We start from the raw sequence: 10,011 nt of genomic DNA, 5'->3' as shown, positions 1-10,011 counted from the left end.
CATACGGTGCACCTGTCAGATAGTGTAGATACAGTGCACTTGTCAGATAGTGTAGATACAGTGCACTTGTCAGATAGGGTAGATACGGTGCACTTGTCAGATAGGATAGATACAGTGCACATGTCAGATAGGGTAGAAACAGTGCACTTGTCAGATAGGCTTGTCAGATAGAATCCATACGGTGCACTTGTCAGATAGTGTAGATACAGTGCGCTTGTCAGATAGAATCCATACGGTGCACTTGTCAGATAGTGTAGATACAGTGCGCTTGTCAGATAGAATCCATACGGTGCACTTGTCAGATAGTGTAGATACAGTGCGCTTGTCAGATAGAATCCATACGGTGCACTTGTCAGATAGTGTAGATACAGTGCACTTGTCAGATAGGGTAGATACAGTGCACTTGTCAGATAGTGTAGATACAGTGCACTTGTCAGATAGGGTAGATACAGTGCACTTGTCAGATAGGGTAGATACAGTGCACTTGTCAGATAGGGTAGATACAGTGCACTTGTCAGATAGGGTAGATACAGTGCACTTGTCAGATAGGGTAGATACAGTGCACTTGTCAGATAGGGTAGATACAGTGCACTTGTCAGATAGGGTAGATACAGTGCACTTGTCAGATAGGGTAGATACAGTGCACTTGTCAGATAGGGTAGATACAGTGCACTTGTCAGATAGGGTAGATACAGTGCACTTGTCAGATAGGGTAGATACAGTGCACTTGTCAGATAGGGTAGATACAGTGCACTTGTCAGATAGGGTAGATACAGTGCACTTGTCAGATAGGGTAGATACAGTGCACTTGTCAGATAGTGTAGATACAGTGCACTTGTCAGATAGGGTAGATACAGTGCAGTTGTCAGATAGAATCCATACGTTGCACTTGTCTGATAGTGTAGATACATTGCACTTGTCAGATAGTGTAGATACAGTGCACTTGTCAGATAGGGTAGATACAGTGCACTTGTCAGATAGGGTAGATACAGTGCACTTGTCAGATAGGGTAGATACAGTGCACTTGTCAGATAGGGTAGATACAGTGCACTTGTCAGATAGGGTAGATACAGTGCACTTGTCAGATAGGGTAGATACAGTGCACTTGTCAGATAGGGTAGATACAGTGCACTTGTCAGATAGGGTAGATACAGTGCACTTGTCAGATAGGGTAGATACAGTGCACTTGTCAGATAGGGTAGATACAGTGCACTTGTCAGATAGGGTAGATACAGTGCACTTGTCAGATAGGGTAGATACAGTGCACTTGTCAGATAGGGTAGATACAGTGCACTTGTCAGATAGGGTAGATACAGTGCACTTGTCAGATAGGGTAGATACAGTGCACTTGTCAGATAGGGTAGATACAGTGCACTTGTCAGATAGTGTAGATACAGTGCGCTTGTCAGATAGAATCCATACGGTGCACTTGTCAGATAGTGTAGATACAGTGCGCTTGTCAGATAGAATCCATACGGTGCACTTGTCAGATAGTGTAGATACAGTGCGCTTGTCAGATAGAATCCATACGGTGCACTTGTCAGATAGTGTAGATACAGTGCGCTTGTCAGATAGAATCCATACGGTGCACTTGTCAGATAGTGTAGATACAGTGCGCTTGTCAGATAGAATCCATACGGTGCACTTGTCAGATAGTGTAGATACAGTGCGCTTGTCAGATAGAATCCATACGGTGCACTTGTCAGATAGTGTAGATACAGTGCGCTTGTCAGATAGAATCCATACGGTGCACTTGTCAGATAGTGTAGATACAGTGCACTTGTCAGATAGGGTAGATACAGTGCACTTGTCAGATAGTGTAGATACAGTGCACTTGTCAGATAGGGTAGATACAGTGCACTTGTCAGATAGGGTAGATACAGTGCACTTGTCAGATAGAATCCATACGGTGCACTTGTCCGATAGTGTAGATACAGTGCACTTGTCAGATAGTGTAGATACAGTGCACTTGTCGGATAGGGTAGATACAGTGCACTTGTCGGATAGGGTAGATACAGTGCACTTGTCGGATAGGGTAGATACAGTGCACTTGTCGGATAGGGTAGATACAGTGCACTTGTCGGATAGGGTAGATACAGTGCACTTGTCGGATAGGGTAGATACAGTGCACTTGTCGGATAGGGTAGATACAGTGCACTTGTCGGATAGGGTAGATACAGTGCACTTGTCGGATAGGGTAGATACAGTGCACTTGTCGGATAGGGTAGATACAGTGCACTTGTCGGATAGGGTAGATACAGTGCACTTGTCGGATAGGGTAGATACAGTGCACTTGTCGGATAGGGTAGATACAGTGCACTTGTCGGATAGGGTAGATACAGTGCACTTGTCGGATAGGGTAGATACAGTGCACTTGTCGGATAGGGTAGATACAGTGCACTTGTCGGATAGGGTAGATACAGTGCACTTGTCGGATAGGGTAGATACAGTGCACTTGTCGGATAGGGTAGATACAGTGCACTTGTCGGATAGGGTAGATACAGTGCACTTGTCGGATAGGGTAGATACAGTGCACTTGTCGGATAGGGTAGATACAGTGCACTTGTCGGATAGGGTAGATACAGTGCACTTGTCGGATAGGGTAGATACAGTGCACTTGTCGGATAGGGTAGATACAGTGCACTTGTCGGATAGGGTAGATACAGTGCACTTGTCGGATAGGGTAGATACAGTGCACTTGTCGGATAGGGTAGATACAGTGCACTTGTCGGATAGGGTAGATACAGTGCACTTGTCGGATAGGGTAGATACAGTGCACTTGTCGGATAGGGTAGATACAGTGCACTTGTCGGATAGGGTAGATACAGTGCACTTGTCGGATAGGGTAGATACAGTGCACTTGTCGGATAGGGTAGATACAGTGCACTTGTCGGATAGGGTAGATACAGTGCACTTGTCGGATAGGGTAGATACAGTGCACTTGTCGGATAGGGTAGATACAGTGCACTTGTCGGATAGGGTAGATACAGTGCACTTGTCGGATAGGGTAGATACAGTGCACTTGTCGGATAGGGTAGATACAGTGCACTTGTCGGATAGGGTAGATACAGTGCACTTGTCGGATAGGGTAGATACAGTGCACTTGTCGGATAGGGTAGATACAGTGCACTTGTCGGATAGGGTAGATACAGTGCACTTGTCGGATAGGGTAGATACAGTGCACTTGTCGGATAGGGTAGATACAGTGCACTTGTCGGATAGGGTAGATACAGTGCACTTGTCGGATAGGGTAGATACAGTGCACTTGTCGGATAGGGTAGATACAGTGCACTTGTCGGATAGGGTAGATACAGTGCACTTGTCGGATAGGGTAGATACAGTGCACTTGTCGGATAGGGTAGATACAGTGCACTTGTCGGATAGGGTAGATACAGTGCACTTGTCGGATAGGGTAGATACAGTGCACTTGTCGGATAGGGTAGATACAGTGCACTTGTCGGATAGGGTAGATACAGTGCACTTGTCGGATAGGGTAGATACAGTGCACTTGTCGGATAGGGTAGATACAGTGCACTTGTCGGATAGGGTAGATACAGTGCACTTGTCGGATAGGGTAGATACAGTGCACTTGTCGGATAGGGTAGATACAGTGCACTTGTCGGATAGGGTAGATACAGTGCACTTGTCGGATAGGGTAGATACAGTGCACTTGTCGGATAGGGTAGATACAGTGCACTTGTCGGATAGGGTAGATACAGTGCACTTGTCGGATAGGGTAGATACAGTGCACTTGTCGGATAGGGTAGATACAGTGCACTTGTCGGATAGGGTAGATACAGTGCACTTGTCGGATAGGGTAGATACAGTGCACTTGTCGGATAGGGTAGATACAGTGCACTTGTCGGATAGGGTAGATACAGTGCACTTGTCGGATAGGGTAGATACAGTGCACTTGTCGGATAGGGTAGATACAGTGCACTTGTCGGATAGGGTAGATACAGTGCACTTGTCGGATAGGGTAGATACAGTGCACTTGTCGGATAGGGTAGATACAGTGCACTTGTCGGATAGGGTAGATACAGTGCACTTGTCGGATAGGGTAGATACAGTGCACTTGTCGGATAGGGTAGATACAGTGCAGTTGTCAGATAGTGTAGATACGGTGCACTTGTCAGATAGGGTAGATTCAGTGCACTTGTCAGATAGGGTAGATACAGTGCAGTTGTCTGATAGGTTAGATACGGTGCACTTGTCGTATAGTGTAGATACAGTGCACTTGTCAGATAGGGTTGATACAGGGCACTTGTCAGATAGGGTAGATACAGTGCACTTGTCAGATAGGGTTGATACAGGGCACTTGTCAGATAGGGTAGATACAGTGCACTTGTCAGATAGGGTTGATACAGGGCACTTGTCAGATAGGGTAGATACAGTGCACTTGTCAGATAGGGTTGATACAGGGCACTTGTCAGATAGGGTAGATACAGTGCACTTGTCAGATAGGGTTGATACAGGGCACTTGTCAGATAGGGTAGATACAGTGCACTTGTCAGATAGGGTTGATACAGGGCACTTGTCAGATAGGGTAGATACAGTGCACTTGTCAGATAGGGTTGATACAGGGCACTTGTCAGATAGGGTAGATACAGTGCACTTGTCAGATAGGGTTGATACAGGGCACTTGTCAGATAGGGTAGATACAGTGCACTTGTCAGATAGGGTTGATACAGGGCACTTGTCAGATAGGGTAGATACAGTGCACTTGTCAGATAGGGTTGATACAGGGCACTTGTCAGATAGGGTAGATACAGTGCACTTGTCAGATAGGGTTGATACAGGGCACTTGTCAGATAGGGTAGATACAGTGCACTTGTCAGATAGGGTTGATACAGGGCACTTGTCAGATAGGGTAGATACAGTGCACTTGTCAGATAGGGTTGATACAGGGCACTTGTCAGATAGGGTAGATACAGTGCACTTGTCAGATAGGGTTGATACAGGGCACTTGTCAGATAGGGTAGATACAGTGCACTTGTCAGATAGGGTTGATACAGGGCACTTGTCAGATAGGGTAGATACAGTGCACTTGTCAGATAGGGTTGATACAGGGCACTTGTCAGATAGGGTAGATACAGTGCACTTGTCAGATAGGGTTGATACAGGGCACTTGTCAGATAGGGTAGATACAGTGCACTTGTCAGATAGGGTTGATACAGGGCACTTGTCAGATAGGGTAGATACAGTGCACTTGTCAGATAGGGTTGATACAGGGCACTTGTCAGATAGGGTAGATACAGTGCACTTGTCAGATAGGGTTGATACAGGGCACTTGTCAGATAGGGTAGATACAGTGCACTTGTCAGATAGGGTTGATACAGGGCACTTGTCAGATAGGGTAGATACAGTGCACTTGTCAGATAGGGTTGATACAGGGCACTTGTCAGATAGGGTAGATACAGTGCACTTGTCAGATAGGGTTGATACAGGGCACTTGTCAGATAGGGTAGATACAGTGCACTTGTCAGATAGGGTTGATACAGGGCACTTGTCAGATAGGGTAGATACAGTGCACTTGTCAGATAGGGTTGATACAGGGCACTTGTCAGATAGGGTAGATACAGTGCACTTGTCAGATAGGGTTGATACAGGGCACTTGTCAGATAGGGTAGATACAGTGCACTTGTCAGATAGGGTTGATACAGGGCACTTGTCAGATAGGGTAGATACAGTGCACTTGTCAGATAGGGTTGATACAGGGCACTTGTCAGATAGGGTAGATACAGTGCACTTGTCAGATAGGGTTGATACAGGGCACTTGTCAGATAGGGTAGATACAGTGCACTTGTCAGATAGGGTTGATACAGGGCACTTGTCAGATAGGGTAGATACAGTGCACTTGTCAGATAGGGTTGATACAGGGCACTTGTCAGATAGGGTAGATACAGTGCACTTGTCAGATAGGGTTGATACAGGGCACTTGTCAGATAGGGTAGATACAGTGCACTTGTCAGATAGGGTTGATACAGGGCACTTGTCAGATAGGGTAGATACAGTGCACTTGTCAGATAGGGTTGATACAGGGCACTTGTCAGATAGGGTAGATACAGTGCACTTGTCAGATAGGGTTGATACAGGGCACTTGTCAGATAGGGTAGATACAGTGCACTTGTCAGATAGGGTTGATACAGGGCACTTGTCAGATAGGGTAGATACAGTGCACTTGTCAGATAGGGTTGATACAGGGCACTTGTCAGATAGGGTAGATACAGTGCACTTGTCAGATAGGGTTGATACAGGGCACTTGTCAGATAGGGTAGATACAGTGCACTTGTCAGATAGGGTTGATACAGGGCACTTGTCAGATAGGGTAGATACAGTGCACTTGTCAGATAGGGTTGATACAGGGCACTTGTCAGATAGGGTAGATACAGTGCACTTGTCAGATAGTGTAGACACAGTGCAGTTGTCAGATAGGGTAGATACAGTGCACTTGTCAGATAGGGTAGATACAGTGCACTTGTCAGATAGTGTAGATACTGTGCACTTGTCAGATAGGGTAGATACAGTGCACTTGTCAGATAGTGTAGATACTGTGCACTTGTCAGATAGGGTAGATACAGTGCACTTGTCAGATAGTGTAGATACTGTGCACTTGTCAGATAGGGTAGATACAGTGCACTTGTCAGATAGGGTAGATACAGTGCACTTGTCAGATAGGGTAGATACAGTGCACTTGTCAGATAGGGTAGATACAGTGCACTTGTCAGATAGTGTAGATACTGTGCACTTGTCAGATAGGGTAGATACAGTGCACTTCTCAGATAGTGTAGATACAGTGCACTTGTCAGATAGCGTAGAAACATTGCACTTGTCAGATAGGGTGGATATGGTGCACTTGTCAGATAGGGTAGATACGGTGCACTTGTCAGATAGGGTAGATACAGTGCACTTGTCAGATAGGGTAGATACAGTGCACTTGTCAGAAAGGGTAGATACAGTGCACTTGTCAGATAGTGTAGATACAGTGCACTTGTTAGATAGGGTAGATACAGTGCACTTGTCAGATAGGGTAGATACAGTGCAGTTGTCAGATAGGGTAGATACAGTGCACTTGTCAATAGTGTAGATAGAGTGCACTTGTCAGATAGGGTAGATACAGTGCACTTGTCAGATAGTGTAGATACAGTGCACTAGTCAGATAGGGTAGATACAGTGCTCTTGTCAGATAGTGTAGATACAGCGCACTTGTCAAATAGTGTATGGTGCACTTGTCAGATAGGGTAGATACGGTGCACTTGTCAGATAGTGTAGATACAGTGCACTTGTCAGATAGAATCCATACGGTGCACTTGTCAGATAGTGTAGATACAGTGCACTTGTCAGATAGGGTAGATACGGTGCACTTGTCAGATAGGGTAGGTACAGTGCACTTGTCAGATAGTGTAGATACAGTGCACTTGTCAGATAGTGTAGATACGGTGCACTTGTCAGATAGGGTAGATACGGTGCACTAGTCAGATAGTGTATGTACAGTGCACTTGTCAGATAGTGTAGATACGGTGCACTTGTCAGATAGGGTAGATACAGTGCAGTTGTCAGATAGGGTAGATACGGTGCACTGGTCGTATAGTGTAGATACAGTGCGCTTGTCAGATAGTGTAGATACAGTGCACTTGTGAGATAGGGTAGATACAGTGCAGTTGTCAGATAGGGTAGATACAGTGCAGTTGTCTGATAGGGTAGATACGGTGCACTTGTCAGATAGTGTAGATACAGTGCCCTTGTCAGATAGTGTAGATACAGTGCACTTGTCAGATAGGGTAGATACAGTGCACTTGTCAGATAGGGTAGATACAGTGCACTTGTCAGATAGGGTAGATACAGTGCACTTGTCAGATAGGGTAGATACAGTGCACTTGTCAGATAGGGTAGATACAGTGCACTTGTCAGATAGGGTAGATACAGTGCACTTGTCAGATAGGGTAGATACAGTGCACTTGTCAGATAGGGTAGATACAGTGCACTTGTCAGATAGGGTAGATACAGTGCACTTGTCAGATAGGGTAGATACAGTGCACTTGTCAGATAGGGTAGATACAGTGCACTTGTCAGATAGGGTAGATACAGTGCACTTGTCAGATAGGGTAGATACAGTGCACTTGTCAGATAGGGTAGATACAGTGCACTTGTCAGATAGGGTAGATACAGTGCACTTGTCAGATAGGGTAGATACAGTGCACTTGTCAGATAGGGTAGATACAGTGCACTTGTCAGATAGGGTAGATACAGTCAGATTGTGTAGATACGGTGCACTTGTCAGATAGGGTAGATACGGTGCACTTGTCAGATAGTGTAGGTACAGTGCAGTTGTCAGATAGTGTAGATACGGTGCACTTGTCAGATAGGGTAGATACGGTGCACTTGTCAGATAGGGTAGATACGGTGCACCTGTCGGATATGGTAGATACGGTGCACCTGTCAGATAGGGTAGATACAGTGTACCCAAAGCACAGAGAGGGAAGTTGGAGATACATTGGCCATTACATGGATGCTCCTTATACTTTAGTTCTATAGGTAACTGTGTTTATAGAGTTTCTAGTTATAATCTATCTGCATATTTAGATCAGAAGCCACCATGCCACTTCCTTCCTGCTGGCCTCTTGTAGGTTTAGGACTGTGAGGAACCTCATTTAAAGTTCACCATCAGAGGTCGCTCTGTCATGTCATACAATGGATAGCTCATTGAACTCTTAACGTTTACCATCAGTCTTTACATCAATATCTTTCTGGTTGTTTTTGTTGTCCAAAACGTGTTCTCTAGAGGATTCCTTAGGAATAGCCTATGAGAGTGACTATCCCAGTCTCCCCAGGGTATGTTCATTTGTACTTCAGAGTCAAAACCATTGAACATAAAGTCCTCAGCCTGCATATTCTTTCTTGGAATATCCAACGTGTTATCACACTTTCCTCTGATAGGTAGGGGTATTTTCCTACCGCATTTATGTTTTTGAGTAATAGCTTTAAGTGATATTTGACTTTGATCCTTTCCTGACTGATTTAGATACAAGTTTCTTTTCCCTGAACTTTTAGGTGAAAACAGAGCTCACGATAGATTTTGTTAACCCAATGTGATCTCTGTGTCATGTTTTTATGCATTATTTCAAAACGTGGTACTTTTCTGAGGTCTCCTGACTCAGCCCTCCAGCCCACCCTTGCCTGGTCTTCTCATTCTTCACCCCTGTTGCTACCATTCCCAGTAGTTTCTCATTCCTTTAGAGCCCTTCCATAGAAAGGAGTCCATTCTGAGAGTTCATAGAGGCTGGACCATTACAGTTCCTTTAGACCAAACCAGGTCCTTGCAACCACCCAACATTGATGTGAACAAACCCCTCCCACTTTTGACTGCTATTCCTATAGTGGCCCAGTGTGCTTGGCAGCTGAGTTCTGTTTGGGGACTCTCCTGTTGCCCTTCCTCTTCACATATGGATGCTGGCACAGGTCTTGAAATTGTCAGTAATTTTTGGCTATTTCTATTTTGGGGTTTGTGGATATGCCTTATAATGGAGATTTGTGAATGTTTTTCATGTGTTTAAGGTTTTGTTATCTAGTTCCTCTCTTTTTAAATATAGAATTTAGGGAGTTCTAGCCACTGATATTTCTCTACCTTCCAACCCTGGAAATTGGGGACAAACACCCCAGGCAAAAGGAAATATTCTGCAGAAAATGAATTCTTCTTGTTCTGAGAGTGTTGGGACACTGTGCTGGATAGCTTTAGTGTCAACTTGACACCTCTGGGTTGAGGGAGCCTCAGTTGGAGAATTGTCTCCATAGGACTAGTCTGTGGACATGTCTGAGGGGCATCTTCTTGATTGTTGAGTGATGTGGGAGGGCCAAGCCCACTGTGGGTGGTGCCACCCCTGGGCAGGTGGGCCTGTGTTGCATAAGAAAGCAGACCAAGCAGGGGCCAGGGGAGCAAGCCAGCATGTAGCATTCCTCCATGGCCTGTGCCATGGCTCCTGCCTCCAGGTTCCTGCCCTGCTTTCCTATCTT

The sequence above is a fragment of the Nannospalax galili genome, unplaced genomic scaffold, assembly GCF_000622305.1.
Source record: "Nannospalax galili isolate Female #2095 unplaced genomic scaffold, S.galili_v1.0 scaffold1119, whole genome shotgun sequence".
Classification (NCBI taxonomy): Eukaryota; Metazoa; Chordata; class Mammalia; order Rodentia; family Spalacidae; genus Nannospalax; species Nannospalax galili.
The sequence above is the reverse complement of the archived record's forward strand: the minus strand, read 5'-3'. Positions refer to the sequence as shown.